Raw genomic sequence first — 20,574 nt, 5'->3', positions numbered from 1 at the left:
TTTCAGATTTGACACATTTATGAAAGATTTCTCCCTCACAACAAACCTGTGATAGTGGAATTCCAGGTTTAATATGAGATTTGTATCAACTAGTCCACCTCAACTGCAGGATGAGCTGGGATATAAGAGTGTGTGTCTGTGTGTATATAAAAACGGTTGGCATATTTTCTTCTGCTGCAAATTGAATAATTACAATCTGATTACAATTAGATTGTTTCAAGAGATCAAAGTCAAATATATGTTAGATTAACATTAATTCTGGATATAATTGCAGCAAGTAGACAACGCTTAGATTACATTTGATTATAGTGGGGGGAGGATTGTGTGAATTTATCCAGTGCCTCTTCAGAATGACAGCCCTTGCCTAAATGCTTACCATCAAGTTAATTTTTGTGCATATCATATATATCCAGCATGTGTCAACATATCCTCTTCAGGAATTGCAAACCAGAACATACCAGAATGGTTAAAAAAACTAAACAGTTTATGGAAGAATACACTTTAAATGGAAGATTTGGTCTCCTTGAGCAATTAATGCAATACCTTTGCTTTTACGGGAGGCTGGATGATGCATATACTCTGTGAAGTAATTGTATTAAGTATTATTCCTCCTTAGAATTGGTACTGCTAGAAATAAGAAATCTTAAAATAATATATCATCATTATTAGGATTATATTATCTGTAACTATCTTGTTGAAGAGTACTGTAGAACTGGAAAAAGGGGGGTGGGAGAGAGAGAGCGCCAATAAAAATGACCACTGGTATGAAATGACTTTCAAATGAGAAATACCCATTTTTTCTCCTTCCCAAAAAGGAAATGACTAAGAGAGGATATAGCGGGTCATAACTGTAGCAGAAGGAGTAAATGAAAGATTTAGTTATTCTTTCCTGAAACTGAAGTGCTAAGAGATGTCTGGTTAATTGCAGACAGGCAACTCTGACAGAATACAACCTACTTTTTCACAGAGTGAATGGCTAACTTGTTAAATTTAATCCTAGGGGATGTTGTTAAGAGAAACTGTATATGGAGGGGGAATAACCCCTAAGAAGTTCATAGCAAAGAGTTCCAGAAATGGCTACCAACTCATTCCTGTTTCAATGTATTCCTGTATGTTCCAGTCAAAGAGAATGGGACTGAATGACAGGAAATGCTGCATTCTAGTGGTTTTCCAACTTCCTACCTTCAGGCAATTAGTTCCACATGGATTTGTCTGCCAAGAAAACCCTGTGAATGGTGGAGAATGCTGGGCGGTGGTCTAGGGTGCAACGTCAGTTTTCAAGAGACGTCAGCTGGGCCTGTTGAACCTTACTGCTTGACTTGTGGAACCTGAGAAGGTTCCCCAATACAGTGCTCATTGCAGGGGAAGAAAAGTAATGATTTTTCATCATCTTTCAGGGATGCTTCTCTGTCATTACTCTTCTTCTCACAGAGCGATCCATGGTATAAAAGCATAGCAATAATAGGAAAGATTTAACTATTACCTTCTTTGTAGTCTCATAGCTCAGCGGTAGAGCACAGTCTCATTGGAAGAACACAGTGGTAAAATGTTCAACCACACAGTGGTAAAACACACATTCTACTCAATGGTAGAACACAAGAACTCTGATCCACAAGAACTCCCCACATCTCTGATTAAAGGATCAGGTAACAAGTGATGAGAGGCCACTGCTTGAAACCTTGGAGAGCCACTGCATGTCAGAGCAGATAAAACTGGGCTAGTATTGCCTGATGCAGCTTCTTAGGTGTTAGGCAGGAGCAGAGTTTTTCAAAAGCAAAAGCTGAAATGGTGTTCAGAGTGCAAAGGAAAAGATGATCTGTTCCAATATTAGCAGTCTACTTTTATTGAGACAATACAGAGTAGCATACGCAATTAAAACTTTATTTAATGCATCATCTATCATACAGATATTTTACAGAAATCAAGAATACAGTTTCAAACGTAAAAAGAAAGCAGATGAGATATAGAAGTATTTTAATGTATAACGTATTTTCTTAAAGGTACATAGAGTCAAAAGAACTCACTAAAATACCTTTTGGGGTTTTTAATGTTTCTTTTGTTAAACAATTAAGCCTACTTAATTGTATCTCAACAGGTATGGATCTAGTCTAGGCCTACTATAAATTGTTCTGAAATATAAGGGGATTAAAACTGAAGTCCTGCTTCAAGGAAAGTGAACTAAAATTTAAAATTTAAAATGTAATAGCCAAAGAAAGATGACAACACTTCACAGCATGCAGGCAGAAAAAAGACCAGCTATCTGAAAGAGCTGTTGGAGGGTAGCATCTGCTGGCACATGGAACGTGCAGGACTGGGGGCATAGCTACAATTGAACAAGGCAGGACAAATGTCCCTGGGACCCTGAAGGAGGGGGTCCTGCTGGCTGGCTGCCAGCTCACTCTGCTCTTCCCCTTGTGCCTCTCTGAAGAAGGCAGCCGGAAGGTCAGGGGCCCATCTTCTCCAACCTGTGCAGGACACAGTGAAATGGATTTTGCAGCCCGAATCTGGAATAGGCAGCCTACTGGGCTGCTTTCAGCACTATGAATCTGTTTCAACCCTATACCTTGCACTAAAATACTGAGATGAACATACCGTGAACATACATACTCTGATTAAAATTGCACTAAAGCTGGGATAAAATAATACCACCTAGCATGTCTATAGTACATTTTAAGTCTTCAAAGCACTTCCCAAATATTGTTTCAGAAATCCTTACACCAGTTCTGTAAGGCCAATCAGCAAGGGGTTGGGACTCAAGAGTGGCTTGGCTAAGGCTCCCTAGAGTATCCATGCAGAGGTGAGATGTGACCCAGGGGACTTCCCTATCTCACAGCTCACACCGAGTCATCACTCCTCTGAACACCTGATTCACATTGTTCCCACAGTGATGGGAGACCCACTGAAATAAATGTGAATCCTGTTTGTTTATACCCTTTAGATGGAAAAAGGCAGATAAAGGGAATTGTGAAATAAGCATCCATACATTTAAATGCTGAATATATCTTAAGTCTCACATCAAGACATTTTGTGGTATGAGGGGCTGACACACTGCACAAGAATATGCCAGCCTAGTAATATTGTATCTGCACAATCTCCATTACAGAAGAGCAAACCCATTATTTCAAATCTTGTGTAATGCAAAATTTGCCTTTGTGCAACTTACGCGAACTGTGCAAACACAACATTAATAGGCTGACATACTCTTGTGCAGTATGTCAGTCATGATCTTTAGTTATTGCAATCAGATGGCCTTTCTAAGGGAGCCAAATAAACTTGGGTTTAAAGTTCTAAGGGTACCTATGCGGGCAATGAGCAATGTTAAAGACTCCATAAACTCTGTGTAATGACGAGGTTTGATTCTGTATCCAAATGCACCTTTTAACCTCTTTATCTGCTTTTCTAAACCCCGCCCCCCAAGTCTGATACTCTTTAAACCTCCTGTCATTTTGTGGTAGATTGGGCATAGAGAGCTGTAGAAAATAATATATAATGCCAAGAGTAATGCTTGCTTAGCACTATCTCTGCAGTTCCTGTCTGTGGGCTTGGGATCTGGAACAACATCTAGTTATGAGGCATTACTGGTCCTGGGAAAAAGCCAATCACAAAACTCTGATTCTAGACTTAAGAGCTAGGATGAGGCCTAGCTGTGAGGCTCTGATCATTAATCCAGTGGTCTTGCTGGAGTTTGCAGTCCATTGTATACAAATAATCACCCCTACTGAGTTTGTAAATGGTTAGTTTAGCATCTGTTATACAAGTGGTACTTGTATTGTGAAAACAGTCTCACACAAGGTGCATGAGATTTACTGAAAATGAAATTCTTTATAATCCCATTTTCCAAGCAGAAATTAAATAGCTTTGCAGAAAGTTAGCTTTTCTGAATGTGATCCTTGAAGAGATGCTTAGGGCAACTTCAGATGTCGTGCAGAACTTCTGTTGACACCAAGTTCCACATGACAGTCCTTAGCCTTGGGAGCATGCACTTGCCCCTCCCATACCCACGAGTGTCTACTTCCTTTCACGGTTTGGAAAAGCCAAGATTGGGCACAACATCTGAACCCATCAGTTTTCTAACTATTCTAACCTTCTTGCTTCAGAAAACCTGAGCTCCAAAACTCATTTGAACTTGAGGGTAGAAGTGGCTTGTTTTGTTTTGTTTTCAGAAAGAAGTAGGCCAAAATAAGCAGAGACTGATGGCTTTTCCTAACCTAGAAAGGAAACAGACACTCATGCAGGTATGGGAGTGGGGAGGGCAGGGATGGGAGTGAGTAGTGGGGAGGGCATTTCTGCGGTTAAGGGAGGACACATGGAGATTGGTGTTAACAGAAGTTCTGTGCAACATCGGAAACTGCCCTTAGTTTGTATTGTATTCCCTGATGAAGAGTGTTGTAGCTGAAATGTGCTGGGATTATAAAGATACATTTTCTTTTAATTAAATCCTCTCTTGCATCTTTGTTTTTGCTTTTTCTCCTTTATGGTGCTGCCATTTTGTGCTTTCCATCACCATTTTAATTTGAAACAAAAACACAACTTAAACTTACAGGTACCTACAACAGGCAGCAGAAAGTTTTCTTCACTCAGCTCAGAACAAAAGGATGCCAATTTCCCTCTCTTCCAGCAAGTGATATACATTTTTGAAGAACAGAGTATACATTTGCACGTGTGTGAATCCCTAACCAATGGCTACACAATATACCACATTTCTCTATTTCTTATACAGATCATATTACAAAGGAAACTAATCATACTGTGGTATAGGCCTCTGCTTACAGCTGCCATACCATGCTGGCTGGGTGTACAATAATTGACAAATGCCACATTTCTTTTACTTGCCTTACATGTAGGGCCCATTTCACATATATGTAGGGTCAACTTCACATATTAGGTTTTGAAGATGAGCTCCTAAAGCTGTAAAAGCACACATGTAAGACATTCATGTACGCTTGGCCATGGTGCCCAGCAGTGTGCAGATGTGGTAGTAAACACAAGCGTGCCCCCAATTAAGTTACAAATAACCCTCAGTGTGTATCAGGGTGGTAGTTTATAGACTAGGCTTTCCTTTGCAATTATTTAAGGGATAATGGCTGTCATGAGGGAAATGACTCAAAGCAGTCCCACTGAAATTAAAAGGACAAGTTAGGCATTTCAATAGGGCCACTTTGAGGAGCTTTCCTCATCATATCAGTCAATGTTTCTCATTTTGTCTAGAATAGACTCACTTTTCTCTGTTAGAGCCTGGGGCTGCAATCTAGCCATCACATATTACAATCAAGACTCTAATCTGCAACCAAAACCAAGAAATTCAAGAAAGATGTTGAAAATATGTGAAGATTTTCATCCACTCCAGTATGTGGTATCCATATCACAGTATCCAGGCTTGTGCCTACATCGCCCAGGGTCACAAGGAGGGTATATTGGATGAACCTGAAGTACAGCCATAGGCTGAAACATGAAAACACTGGCTGGCATGCAAATGAATGCTGCACCAATGCACCAGCATTTTCTGTCACACAATGTGTAAGGCATAATTTTTGACAATCTTCCCTTCCCTCTGCAAGTTCCGGTGCCTCCTGAAACCATGTCTCTGAGGGCTGTTTGAGGTACAGGCAGGTGCAGAGGGAAGATAATTAAAATTTGCCCCCTTCCTGCTGTGTGACAGAAAGTGCTGTTACATTGGCACAGCATTCATTGGGATGTTAGCCACCATGACTGAGGAGGATTTTTTTTTATGCATGTATTGGTGTCTGTATATACTTCCTTATGCATTTTCTATCCAGTCCTGAGCATTCACAATCCTGAGGCGATCATCTGAGAGCTGTGGCTGACTGTGAATAAAAGCCATCCCAACATTTAACATCTGCACAGGGTGATCCAGACATCTGATTCACAAAATATCCCTGGTGTTGTGCTTTCACACAAGACTGTTTCTTGGTTTATTCTTGCTTCTTTCCTTCTACTTCATCTTCTCCAGTCTCCTCACCTGTGGTATGCTTCGGCATCTTGGCAAGATGATGGGGTAAAAAGAAGGATCCCAAATCATTAAATCAATCTTGCAGTTAATCATGTGCTTGGGAAAAGAGTAATAATTCTTTCCAGTGTAATAGCTAGTCTGACCCTGAGACATATGGGGAAGGCAAGTCTTTAAAAAAGAAGAACTAATTCGCAAACTACATGAAATACATGAGGATATGCCATTTCATTATGGCACAGATTCCCCTGTCTTAAACTACAACAATTAATCCTTGCAACCCATTTAACATCTTACAAGTCCTTGTTTGAATTGTGGGAGTTAGATGTGTTGATTCTATGTGCATGAGATGCATGAGCCCATCTGGAAGCACCCTAAATTGATGAAGATGAAGTAGCAACATTAAGTAGCAGAAAAAATACCAGAAAAAAACAGAAATTGGTGTCAGATGAGATATGAGAAAATGATGCTAGATTAAATCTCAAAGAATTGTATTTTTGTGCCAAGCTCCTCCATTCTCATATTACACAATACCTGGGCATGTGAAGCAGCAACAAAGATGTGTTATTAGCCTGCCCAGGAGCTCTACACAGTGTGGGTATGAGCTTCAGAGTACTGAGCAAGTGGGGGTGGTTCTATGTCATTCTGTTGTGGGATGTCCGGCCAGGTCAGAAAAAGCATGCAAGAGCAGGAGAATAGATATGCTTTGCCATTGGGTAGGGAAGAAGGGCATCATGCAGCAAAATGCTGAAAGCAGCCTGGGGTATAAACTTCACAGAGGTTTAGGCATTGGGATTCAAAGAAAGCTAAGAGTTCAGGTTGAAGATCACACACTAAGAAGCCAGGAAACCTGGATTCAGGGACAGCTAATAGGCAAAGTGAAAGATAACCAAATGTGTAACTGGCTGGGAGGGTTAGTACAACCTTGAAATGATGGTTTGGAGTGAGGAATCAGCCACTAGGGAGATCACAAGAGAGAGTAGTACCCTGTTTCCCCGAAAGTAAGACCTACCCCGAAAGTAAGACCTAGCAGTAATTTCTGATGTACCGCTAATTGCCCTAGTGCATTTTTTTGGGCTAAAATTAATATAAGACACTGTCTTATTTTCGGGGAAACACGGGTAAGTTGCATAAGGGAATATGGGAGACTGTGTTTCTCAGGGTGGGGAAAAGAGGAGTCCTCGAAATATCTGTTGAGGAAAGGGTGCTCTCAACACAGGACAGAGCAAAATCTTCAGCACACCTTCCCTCACATACAAGGCAGCTATAATATGTTAGTACATGATGAGGCGGCACAGAATTCTAGGGGGGGCCCTTGCTCTATTCATCACAAACATTTAGAGGTGGGGTCCTAAATTGCTGGGACCAACCACAGAAGTAATGAGTTCTACTCATGTTTTTGGAATGTGTGCCTGTGGGAAATGTTACAGACCCTAAGTAGTGTAGATTTATAGGAGCATGGACTTTTGCTCCATTTTTGCTACTTATACAGAAAATATACACAATAAAAAAACACCCCCCTATGAATGGGGCTTCTCTCCTATGAATCAGAAATCAAGTTGCTGGCAGCATCTATATATAAGAAAATGAGGCAACCCCAATTTTAACAATATTTAAATATTAGCAGCCAGTTCATCAAATCTATGTCTTCTTGACCTGTGGTCTGGCCACAACACACACATATATAAACAGTTAAACACACACACATGCGCGCTCTCTCTCTCTCAAAATATAGGTCATGAAAACTCCACAAATATTAGAACTCTACTACCATACTAGACCATACTCTGGTTGATAAAAAGCTAGGGATGTGCACAAACCAGTTCGGAGGCCCTTTTACGGGCCTCTGAACCAGTTCGAATGTCCGGCGGTACGAAGATGGGGGGATATTTTAAGGATGGGGGAGGGTGCTCTTACCCCTCCCGCCACATTTTCCCCACCGGGGCTGCCTCTTAAAATGGTCCAGCGGGGCGGTAGCGTACCTCCTTGCTGCCCCAGTGCCTCTTCGGACTGGAAGTGCCCAGTGAGCATGCACACGTCGTGTGTGCATGCATGCAACATGCACATACACAATGTGCACATGCACACCAAGCACTTCAGGTCCGAGGAGGCACTGGGGCAGCAAGGAGGTACACTGCCACCCTGCCGGAACGTTTTAAGAGGCAGTACCGGTGGAGGAAATGTGACGGGAGGGGTAAGAACACCCTCCCCCGTCCTTTAAGATATCCCGCCCCCACCTTCGAACTGGCAGGCACCGGTTTCGTGCACACAGCTAATAGAAGCCTATGGAAATAATGGCAAATGCTTAAACCACTTTTGGATGATGCTCAGGTTTGGGCTTTGGATAAATTTTTTTAAGGAAAGGGATTTCAGAGTTTAAGTTCAGCAGCGGATACCATTTATTTGCATACACTTCTCCATGCTGTCCTAATTTACCACACAGATAATGGCTAATATCCAGAGCAGCATGTGCAACTCTTAGAGACATATTTTTGGAAGGCAAAGAGCACTTTTGGAGGCAGGGGGGAGGAGCAAAAATAGTTCCCCACAAATGCATTCTCTGATGCCCAGGAAGTGTCTGGCTGAGTTAAAAGCAGCCACTCTGCATAGGGACACATCTCCACTGCGTCCCCAGTTTGCTGCTCTGGATGTTAGTCAATACTCTGCAAGGACTTTGAGTCTATCATTGGAGTCATTTACTTTTAGATATCTGATCGTTATGGCCTTTGTGCAATCACAAAGCCATCCAAACAGCTTCTGCTAATGTTTACATCTTCCACTTGACTGACTAAAGCATATTGTGTAGTTACATACAACAGTAGCAACATCTGACTTATCAAGAGGATGTGTCAGTAGTTGTATAGAACCATGACATCCACTGTAGTCATGTAAATGGAAACATATAAACATTTTTGAGAGTAGTGTGGAAGAAATTAGAGTGGTGGGAACCCAGGTAACATAAACACAAGGCTTTAGAAAGCACAGTAGGATAGAATTGGAACAGTCCTTGAAATACATAACATTCAAGTTTCATAGGGGGTATAGGTCATAAAAAGCACACACAGGAGTATAGGTGTAAAGTTGTCACCACATTTTTCTAAACATCACATGAGATGTATAGATTGCATGTGAAAAAATTGTACAATGACCTAAAGAATGCTGAGGTGTTCCCCTTTAAATAAAAGTGACTCACCATTCACACTTACAGAACACACACCTGAATTTTCAATTTGAGAGATGGATTTAGTTTTTCATTTGAGAGCACAAACCTCATGATCTATCTCTTAGCTGAACAGACTAGTTTTTGATTTAACGTTAAAAGATGTGCCGTTGAGTCAGTGCTGACTCCTGCCGACCACAAAGCCATGTGGTTTCCTTTGGTAGAATACAGGAGGGGTTTACCATTGCCATCTCCTGTGCAGTATGAGATGATGCCTTTCAGCATCTTCCTGTATTGCTGCTGCCCGATATAGGTGCTTCCCATAGTCTGGGAAACATACCAGTAGGGATTTGAACCAACAACTTCTTGCTCCCTAGGCAAGTTACTTCCTTGCTGAGCCATTAGGTGGCTTTGTTTTGAGATTCCTATATTATCTGGATAAATTTTCCCTGTGTTACTTGGTTGAAAAACCACCAAACAGCTTTTTGCCACCTGTAAGACTAACGCTGCAATCCTCAATCCACTTACTAGGAAGAAATTTAATTGAATCCAGTGGAATCTGTTTTTGAGTAAAATGCATAGGATCTAGTTGCAACACAGTATCCACTTGTATAAGCAAGACCCTACTTTATCAGATGCATCATGTCACAGTGTCTTTTATTAGTTTTTAAAATAGCATACAATTTTATATATCAAATTTGAAGGTTCAAACTTTCTAGAGTTTCTATAGATTGTGTGCAATGGGAAACTCCTGTTCCAGTCTTTGGACAAAAAATTTGCCTGCAATACTTTCATGTGTGATTATTCAAAAGAAAGAAAAAGCTGGTGTCTGAGTGTGCAGTCATTCCAGAAGAAACAGATGGAGCTAACACAATGCTCTAAGGGCTGGGCCACTAGTCATTTGTGCTTTTGGGAAGAGACTAGAATGCACTGGACATCTTTTTAATAGAAATAAATAAAACTAAACATTCAGAAATGATCTGCCAAGATCAAATGGTCTAAAAGAGTGCTTACGTCTTTAAGACTGGATTGCCAAAAACAGTTAAGAGCCCATCAACCCTAGGGCAGGCCATTTGTCTTTAAACCCTTGATATGACAGAAGGGTGATAGAGGCGCTCTGAGAAAAAGCTGCCTTCCCAGTCACCCAAAGGTTATTCCAGTTCACTGGAATGCCCTTTGACTTATGGGTTAGCAATAATTTTCCAGTGGATCATGGATAAGTTCAAGGCTGGCTTGAAATCCTTTGTAATTGCTTATATTGGTGATATAATCAAGTTTAGTCCCTCCTGGTGAGCTCATTTGACCCACCTTACCCAACTATTCCAAGCCTTCACTGGGCAGGCTTGACTGCAAACCCATATACGTGTCCCATTGCCCATCCCTAAGTGCAAAACCTGGGCTTCTGAGTAGGACAGGCAATGACTCGGTGCCAGAGCATGTGCAGACTTTGAAGTAATGGTCTTGCCTGTGGACCAAGAAAGTGGTGCTAGTCAGCTACTACCGCTGTTTAATTTCACATTCTTCTACAGTTGCAATTCCTTATGAAGTGAAGGCAACAGTATTCGCTCTAATTTTTCCCCATCTGTGTGCAGAATGAGTTTTCTTCTGGGCAGCAGTATTAAAGCAGTGTGTGGGCACATGCATTCAGAGTGGGGCCATTCTGATTAAACCTGAGCAGGAGCTAAAACTGACTGAGCAGACATCAAACAACAGGTGAATGCAAGCACATGCGCACACCTTAGAGGGAACAGTGGGAGGCACTGTAAAACCTAGTCTGCAAGCATACCTTCCAATCCAATCCCAACCCCTGCTAACTTGGTAAAGAGGCACCTTTTAAGGTGGTGATTCTCTTTATTGAGCAGGGGGAGAGTAACTGGCCCTATCCAGCTCCAGCACAGTACCTCCAGTGACTGTTGCTGGTGTCTATCTTGTGTTTCTTTTTAGATTGTGAGCCCTTTGGGGACAGGGATCTATCTTACTTATTTGTTATTTCTCTGTGTAAACCGCGCTGAGCCATTTTTGGAAGGGCGGTATAGCAATCGACTAAATAACTAATAAAAATAAATCCCTCAAAATGTACCGTTCTATGACCCAATTTGTTCTTCAAATCTATTAGTTTGCTGTTTAGTATCAAGTCTCAACAGCTGCATGTGAGCCCATGGCAGCCAGGCCCCCAGTGCTTGCTCTTGGAGGGGTAGGTGTGTGTGTGTGTGTGTGTGTGTGTGTGTGTGTGTGTGTGTGTGTGTGTGTGTGTGTGTGTAGGCCAACAGTGCAGGGTCCATTTATGTTCCTAGGTCAGCTTCCCTGGATACAGAAAAGAAAGGGACCAGAACGAGAGGCAGACATTTGAGACATTGCCTATAAGACCAAGGACACTAACTCATCTGACAGCTGGGATCCCCTAGGCATGGAAGAGGGACCAATCCAGCCAGATGAGACTGAGATGGGGGCAAATCACGAGGCCATTAAGAATCCCTCAGGAGCAACTTGTACTCTTGACCCTTACCCAACATGGCTTATACTATCTGGCAGGGAAGTTGTTGTAGAAGGCCTAGTAGAGATAATAAATGCTTCTCTGAGGGAGGGCAGGATGCCTCCTTGCCTGAAGGAGGCAGTTATTAGACCTCTTTTGAAGAAGCCTGCATTGGATCCCTCAAGCAGCTATAGGCCTGTCTCCAACCTTCTATGGTTGGGCAAGGGTGGTGGCCTCTCAAGTCCAGACAGTTTTGGATGAAACTGATTATCTAGACCAGTTTCAGACTGGCTTTTGGGTGGGCTATGGGGTGGAGACTGTCTTGGTCAGCCTAATGGATGATCTCCAATTGGGAATTGACAGAGGGAGTGCAACTCTGTTGGTCCTTTTGGACCTCACGGCAGTTTTCAATACTATCAACCATAGTATCCTTCTGGAGCGTCTGAGGGGATTGGGAATGGGAGGCACTGTTTTGCAGTGGTTCCACTCCTACCTCTCAGGCAGATTCCAGATGGTGTCCCTCTGGGACTTCAAAATCTGCACTTCGGTATGGTGTCCCTTAGGGCTCCATATTGTCTTCGATGTTGTTTAACATCTACATGAAACCACTGGGAGAGATCATCAGGAGATTTGGTGTAGGGTGTTATGAGTATGCTGACGACACCCAAATCTTTTTCTCCATGGCAACATCGTCAGATGAAGGCATAACCTCCCTAAATGCATGCGTGGAGGTGGTGATGGGCTGGATGAGAGATAACAAACGGACACTGAATCCAGATAAGACAGAGGTACTTATTGCACGGGGGCGTAACTCAGGAGATTATTTTGATCTGCCAGTTCTGGATGGGGTCCACTTCCCCAGAAGGAACAGGTACGCAGTCTGTGGGTGCTTCTGGACACAAACCTCTTCCTGGTGTCCCAGGTTGAGGCAGAGGCCAGAGGTGCCTTCCATCAGCTTTGGCTGATATGCCAGCTGTGTCCATTTCTTGAGATAAATAGCACTTACATTTATATACCGCTTTATAGCCGGAGCTCTCTAAGCAGTTTACAATGATTTTAGCATATTGCCCCCAACATTCTGGGTACTCATTTTACCGACCTCGGAAGGATGGAAGGCTGAGTCAACCTTGAGCCCCTGGTCAGGATCGAACTTGTAACCTTCTGGTTACAGGGCGGCAGTTTTACCACTACAGTTTTACCAGGGGCTCATAAATGACCTCAGAACAGTAGTACATCTGCTGGTCACCTCCAGACTTTACAACTGCAATGCGTTCTATGTGGGGCGTCCCTTTGTATGTAGTCAGGAAACTGCAGTTGGTCCAGAATATGGCAACCAGGTTGGTCTCTGGGTCATCTCGGAGAGACCATATCACTCCTATCTTAAAAGATCTACACTGGTTGCCAGTACATTTCCGGGCAGAGTACAAGGTGTTGGTTATAACCTTTAAAGCCCTAAACAGCTTGGGCCCTGGCTATTTAAGAGAACATCTTCTTCGCTTTGACCACACCACCCATTGAGATAATCAGGAGAGGTCCTTCTGCAGTAGCCACTAGCTCATCTGGTCAGGCCTTCTCCATTGCTGCCCCAAGGCTTTGGAACACACTCCATGCTGAAATAAGAGCCTCCTCATCTCTTACAATCTTTAGAAAGGCAGTCAAGACACATTTGTTCACCCAGGCTTTTAATTTGATACTGTTTTAATAGGTTGAGGATTTTTAATAGTTTTAACATGGTTTCAAATTTTTAATTGTTGTAATGTTTTAATCTTTTTACTTGTTGTTTTTATTGTTTTGTTGTAAACTTCCCAAAGACTTGCATTTTGGGTGGTATACACACAAGTTAAACAAACAAACAAACAAGCAAACAAACAAGAGTTGAGATAGCAGGGGAGGAATTATCTCTTCTGAGGCAGATGGCTTACCATCTGTAGGGTTTAAGACACCATACACACCCCTGCTCCCCAGAACAATGGACTTCCTTGACATAGGAAGGGAGATTTGAGACCACTGTGTCTAGCATGAAGCCGGGCCATAAGGTAACATGCTTTGGGGCAGGGCTAGGATCCCACCCTGAAGAATAGAGGGGGCAAGGGAGTGCCAAGAAAGGGAACAAGAGCCTGTCAATGAAGCTTCTCAGAGAAAGGGCCATAGGAAATAAAAACTAAACAGCAGTGAAACAGTTTCTGCCTATGTGAGAGTCTTGACAACATGGAACTAGCTAGGGCCCTAAAATGTGGAGTTACTCTGGGTGACAGCAGAGATGGGTGGCAAAACACAAAAGAGGGGGGAAGGGGGGGCAATATTCAGTTTCTGCTGAAACGGAAAACTAATTTATTTTTGCTTCTAGCATATATAGATTGAGAACTATTTCAGGAAGTATCAGTCAGCTACAACAGAGCGGGGGGAGGGGGGTATCAGGGCTGTATCAAATGTGCAGGGACAGAACAGTACTTTAGTGTCAGAAATATTTTCCCCAAGTATCCTATCACTTCAAATGTTTGCTACCATTATTCCCCCAATCTGCTGCTGCTTTGGTGAACTTTTCAGTTAAGGCTTCTTTTTCTTTCACAAAAATGTTCCTAGTCAATTGAGGACCACATACTAAATGTTATGATATCATGATGCTACCTAACTAGAACTGGCTATGCGTCAACACCACCAAGAACAATGCAAGCTCATTCAGAGTGACGATAATGCTTCTTGGGCGGTCATATGGGTGATCCTAGCCAATCAAGAATGTAAGGCTAAGGCTACTTAGAATTATGCTGCCTAAATACGTGAACACTTTCATCCCTTTTGCAATGATATCTGGAAATTTGCCAAATTTCAAAGCTGATGATAATGTTTGTGAAAACTGCCCCACTTTCAGCTGAGTGTTAAAATGAACTCAGCCTTCTTAACTGTTCCAAAGAGTCAAAATGAAGGAGTGGTGTATGAGAAATGTTGATATAAACAGCCTGACATCTAATTATTTCAATATCTGATTCAATTGCATTACAAAGGGATTAATTTATACCATAAATTATATGACAACAAAGAAGAGTATTCCACCATAAACAGGTGAGGTCTCAAAGCACCTTAAGTCTATAAAGTAGAGCTCAAAATTCAGTGCAAGCACACAAGGATCTGATGCAACTTGAGACAGTGTGCAGAAGTACAGTACAGTATGTGGGCTAAAAGGATAATTTTATATCTAAAAATCCTGGATTAAACTTTCTGATTATGTAAAAAAAAGGTCCCAGGCTGGGATGCTAGGTCCCAGGCTGGCTGATGTGCATTTCTTGAGCTGCAGCAGTGTGGCTCTGGAAGATCTCCTGCACCTCACCAGTGGTGTTTTGGGGGGTTCAAGAAGCTGCAGTGGGGAAAGTGTGGCCTGAAAAGGCCTGGTGCATGTGCAGAATGCTGCTCACAGCTTTTTGGATCCTCCTGGCAATATTTTAAAAATGCTATACCTATCTTTTGAAATACTAATTTATTACAATGCTGAACAGAAAAAAAATTTCAAATTTTGGAAGCCTGGGGGACTTTATCATCCATCTAAAATGCAGCATGCCACAAGAAGAAACAACATCTTTAGACATTTACAAGTATGTTTTATTAGAGCCATCTGCAAGCACGAACAGCAGAAAGGAGAACAGCTACTGCCTGTAAAGACTCTGGCAAATGGCCGAAAGACTATTAACTGTAAAGAGAGAGGAAGGACATGTTACAAGATGCATTCTTTAGGGCTGATGTCTGATGCCTCAGAAGGTTGAATGTTAATCCACAGAGGTGTGTTGCAATGAAGGAGCAGAAACCTGATATAAATGCTGTGAAAAGGGCCCAGCCTTCTGTGGAAATACCCATTAAAAGACTTATCTTGAACTTGCTGAAAATTAGACCACATTACCATATCTAAGGAGCAGTTATGCATTTATATAACAGCTAAAAAGAAAAGGAGCTGAGTGCAACACCAGTAGGTGCTATAGGAGACCAGAATCTTGAAAGTATTCTGCGCCCAAGGAATCTACCCAATGTAAATATGTTTACATTTGGGTGAAATCCAGAAGCCCCTATGAGCGGAAGGCACAATTTCTGAAGACCCTTCAATTCAGCTACAGCCCGTGTCGTATCCTCCAGCATTCTGAAGGGTCTCTCCCCCACCACGACTGGCTTTCAAAGGGCACAAGGGGCTAGAAGAAGCAGATGGAGGTGGAGATATCCTGATACACAAGCAAAACTCTGCTTGTGCTTCTCTTGTACCAAACCACAGAGAAAAGAGCTTCTATTTTATTGATATGATCATCTAGGCCTCAGGTAGCAGGGTTAGGAAAGGGCTTCTCTTGTCTACCCTCAGACTGCTGACTAGAGCACATACAAACAAAATCTCATCCTATTTCCAGAAAAGGTTAATAGAAATAAGAAACAGCAGCAGACAGACAAAATATAAGGAGATGACAACTATACTTAACCTAGATGTAGACGATCAGGAATTAGACTAAACACTAGTAGATTAAGGCCATAAGGGAAAATATTACCCTTTGACATAATGTTCAGGAAGACAGGTTAATAAACTGTTAATAACAAAATTGTAGTTCTTAATTTATTTTAAAGAGTTCTGGAGTTTGAACTATTTTACCACAAGAGCCTTAAAAATTATTTCGCTGAAACTCCCCACATTGTGTGTCTACCGTGTTTCCCCGAAAATAAGACACTGTCTTATATTTATTTTTCCTCAAGGAGACACACTATGGCTTATTTTCAGGGGATGTCTTATTTTTATTAAGTGTGGTACAACAATCTACATTTATTCAATTATAGTTAAGTCATCTTCTTCTGGAACATCGTCATAACTCCAGGCTCGGACTGGCCCATAGGTCAACAGGGCATATTCCCAGTGCGCCCTACCCATGCGGTGCCCCTGCGCCCCAACTCTCACCCTTAATTACCTATTCTGCTCAAAACCTGGCGCCCTCCCCACATACATTCCGGCGCCCTCTTGGTGCCCCCAGTCCGGCCCTGCATAACTCTCATATGATCCATATAAGACCCACAGACTGTTGCTGGTCAGTGTTGGGGAGCAGCAGCTTTACTGGTGTGTGTGTGGAGTGAGAGAGACCCACAGACAGGGGTGTAACGATACCGGTAGGGGTGGCAGGCTGCAAGCTGAGGCATACGGTAGAGGGAAGTACGGTAAAAATCTCCCGCCCGGCGTCGCTTCCCAGCGTACTCTTGCCGCCTCCCGCACCACCGCGCCAGGAGGAGGGGAGATTGAGGAGGAGATTTTCTGAGGAGATTTTTTACCGTACTTCCCTCTACCGTATGCCTCAGCTTGCAGCCTGCCACCCCTACCGGTATCGTTATGCCCCTGTCTGTGGGTCTCTCTCACCCCATACACACACACCAGGGGGATAGGGGGAAAGCTTCAGCAAGCAGCCTACTACTGAGCCAGGAGAGATCACCACTATGTCTTATTTTCGGGGTATGGCTTATATTGCACTACTGCTTAGAAATCCTGCTACGGCTTATTTTATGGGTATGTCTTATTTTCAGGGAAACAGGGTACTACAAATCTGGCATATGGACATTGTTGCATGTGTGATTGTAGTCAGTCTTTTGAGTCTTTTAAGAGCTTTTGGTATCTTTAAGCTTAAGGTATTGAGAACAACAGCTATTGAAGGTCAATTTTGTTTAGGAGAAACACACCTACAGCTGTGTCTTCCATGAAGGTGAAATTGTATAATTAAAGAAGGCGTGCTTATATATTTTACAAACCCACTCACTATAAATATTCCACTTTCCTGTATATGAACTGGGTTTTTTTGTTTTGAAAACTTTCTTTTTTCTACACTTACTATTATGAGGTGAATTCTGTTTTAGTACACAGAAGGTATTTCATGAAACTATGAAAGACAATTATAGTATGGGCAAATGTTATAGCAGCTATATTTTCAGAGGCAATTAAAAACTTAAGAATTGCTTTTGAAATCACTTCCAGTTTACACATTGAGAAGCGACATGCACACGGGCTAGGGTATGACAGTTTAATGCATACTTGGTCTGATCATAATGCTGGGTTATGCTCACTTTAAGTGGAAGGGGAAATGGGAATGTATGAAACATTTTTGGCTGTTTATCAAGTGTTTTTTCTTTAAAGCCCTCAGATTAAGGAACAACATAACTAATCCCTGTCACTTCTATTTTTAGCCAAATATTTTTCAGGTGGGTTGGCAACAGTCTCTGCATTTAGACTATTGAATTATAATTAGGATTGTGCTTAATGTTCTCCTCTTTCTTTCTTTTCCCCACAGCAAGAGTACTACATTGGAGGAAGGGATCAGAGATGTCTTTATATGCTCATCTTTTCCAAATCCAGTTCACTGCTATTTATGTGGCATTTTGCTGCTCCTTCAACACTATTCTCCCCTCCTCTGTTTATGGATTTCTTCTACTTTAAGAGCATAAGGATCAGGCCCAAGGCCTATCTAGTCCAGTATCTTGTTTCCCACAGTGGCACACCAGATGCCTCTGAGAAGCCCACAAGCAAGAGCTGAGGGCATGCCCTCGCTCTTGCTGCTGCTCCCCTGAAACTGGTATTTAGATGCATCTTTCCTCTGAGGCTGGTCACTTTCCAGTCTCAGATTCCAGCCAAACAATATAATGAACATGATGATGTCATATGCTATTTGATCTAAGATGTGGGAGGCAAACAAATCTGTATTAGAATTAGGCCAGGGCAAGCAATACTATTCAGACAGATCAGAAACAGATTATTTTAAAGCTTTTCGATTATGGTTGCACAACTTCAGCCCTTCAGCTGTTGTTGGACTACAACTTCCATCACCCCTCACTATTGGCCACTGGGGGTGGGTGGGATGATGGGGGTTGTAGTCCAACAGCTGGAGGGCTGAAGTTGTGCAGCCCTGTTTTATATGAATAAAACTACCCTCAAGCATCACTGAAAGTCTTGCTTTCCCCCAATTTCAAAAACTACTGTAGTTTCCTTTTTCTGTAGATCTTATAGACTGGGGAAACTTACAAGTCAACCAGGCCAACAGAAGAAAAGATATTGATGTATATGTTGTGTGGTGATATGGTTTGATTCTCTTGTATGCATGATTTTCCCTCCCTTTCTTTTATGGGAACCAGTATCAGAGGTTTAAATTATCAGAATGCTTCCTGCCTTGGTTCAGGAATCTAATGCACACTATAAGTAAATTTAAATTACCTTTTATATCTTGGGTATACACCTTCCTTTGTGAAAATCTTTAATATTTCACTGACAAATGGTTACTGATAATCTGGAAAACCAATAAAAATTAATCCACAACCATGGGCAACTTCCCCAGTAAAGAAATTCAAGTGGAAAGCTCCAATTGCCTAAATTGTTCCTTTACGTCCTTAATCTCTCCCCAAAAATAGACCATCCTTAGTCTGGTCTGCCAAAATAAACTGCTAAATCATTCCCAGCAAAAAGAGCTAACTATTCAGGAAGCATTGTCTTGAAGAGAGTTCATTCTGCCCTCAATTATTTCATCAGCTAAGTATTTATTTTATTTTATTTACATTTTATATCCCACTCTTCCTCCAAGGAGCCCAGAGCGGTGTACTACATACTTAGGTTTCTCCTCACAACAACCCTGTGAAGTAGGTTAGGCTGAGAGAGAAGTGACTGACCCAGAATTACCCAGCAAGTCTCATGGCTGAATGGGGATTTGAACTTGGGTCTCCCCAGCTCTAGTCCAGCACTCTAACCACTACACCATGCTGGAGAGTATGTGATCTCTCAGTGGCTAGGATCACCCATGTGACTAGCCGAGGATATCCAAACAGTTTTGTTTGCCCCTAGTAAAGGTAGTTACATAGCATATATTATAATGTTCATTACATAATCCCTGCTACCTGGCAATGCATTACTTTGCGAATAAGGAAGTTGCTTATATAAGATCTACTCAAGTAACACAAGGCAACTTTTGTTAATGAGAGAGTAACAAATTTAAACTACTGTGTGTTTAAACCAGCACTAATTCAGACACTAAACTCAGAGGAGTTTATCATATTTTTAAGTAGCAGGTTTGCATTTTTGTCTCTATCTGTAGCAGGAATACTATGAGAATCAATATAAAAATATCCACTTCAGAATGGCAGAGGCACTGCAATTGGCAAAGACCCTAGCCCTCGTCACACATTATCTTAAAAGGATGGTATACTCGTGTATGGTGCCCAAAGCGGGAGTGAAATCCACACACCTCACCCCCAATGAGGTGCATCTTCCATTTGCCTCACTCCCTCCTGTGCTGCCCATGCTTAACGCTTCGTCTGAAGCGGCAAAGGTTGTAAGTGTGATGGCAGGTGCTTCTGTGATTGGTAGGCCAGCTGCCATAAAACGGGAACCTTTCTGGCCTCCTCACTAAAGTCTCTTGGAGCTTGGATAGATACCAAATGAGGTATTTATTTATATAAGCCAATGCTGCCTCTTACTAGTATAGCCTCAAGGCTATAGCCTCACTGTCAAAGGAGCCTGGGCAGCAATCCGGTGAATTCTGTGCCTTCGGACTAGGCTCCAGTCAAAGCAGGAAACAAGATTACCATCCAAATCTGCAAAAGGCATCTTGAGGAGGCCACATGATGAAATCTCACCACTTTATAAAAGCTTCTGGGTCAAGTTTGCTCTTTGGTCCCAGTAACAAGACAACCATTTATGTTCCCTAGCACAGACTAACCAAACTTGCCTTGCTCTGTGGACCCTACTGACTGGACAGGTGCTGTTTAATTCTTACTATGTTCCACCCCAGCTTCTCATCTGGTCCGGGAGACAATGGATAGCGTAAAAGAAAAAAGAAAAAATAGGACCACACCCCACCATTCAGCAAAAAAAGGGAGGGGACAAGGATGCAAAGGGAAGTTTAATAGATTTGGGTTTTTTGTTCCCCTGAATTGTCATTCCTCCCCCATAAAAGAATATGTTTCCTAGCTATAACAACATCTAGATCA

The 20,574-nt window shown here is 42.2% G+C and overlaps 1 protein-coding gene across 2 annotated transcripts in view; it reads right to left on the bottom strand.

Moving 5' to 3' along the window:
• Window positions 1–20,574, bottom strand: part of SCAF8 (SR-related CTD associated factor 8) — a 110,682-nt gene that overhangs the window by 13,513 nt on the left and 76,595 nt on the right. The window contains exon 21 of one of the 2 annotated variants that reach the window (XM_053293521.1): window positions 1,861–5,999. The exons of the other annotated variant lie outside the window; for it this stretch is intronic. The gene's annotated coding sequence lies outside the window, so the exon portion shown is untranslated. Of the gene's footprint in view, window positions 1–1,860; window positions 6,000–20,574 lie in introns of those variants that run through there. 2 annotated transcript variants of the gene reach the window in all.

Source organism: Hemicordylus capensis, chromosome 1 (assembly GCF_027244095.1).
Source record: "Hemicordylus capensis ecotype Gifberg chromosome 1, rHemCap1.1.pri, whole genome shotgun sequence".
NCBI lineage: Eukaryota > Metazoa > Chordata > Lepidosauria > Squamata > Cordylidae > Hemicordylus > Hemicordylus capensis.
Note: the sequence above shows the minus strand (reverse complement) of the source record. Positions and strands in the feature narration are given on the sequence as shown.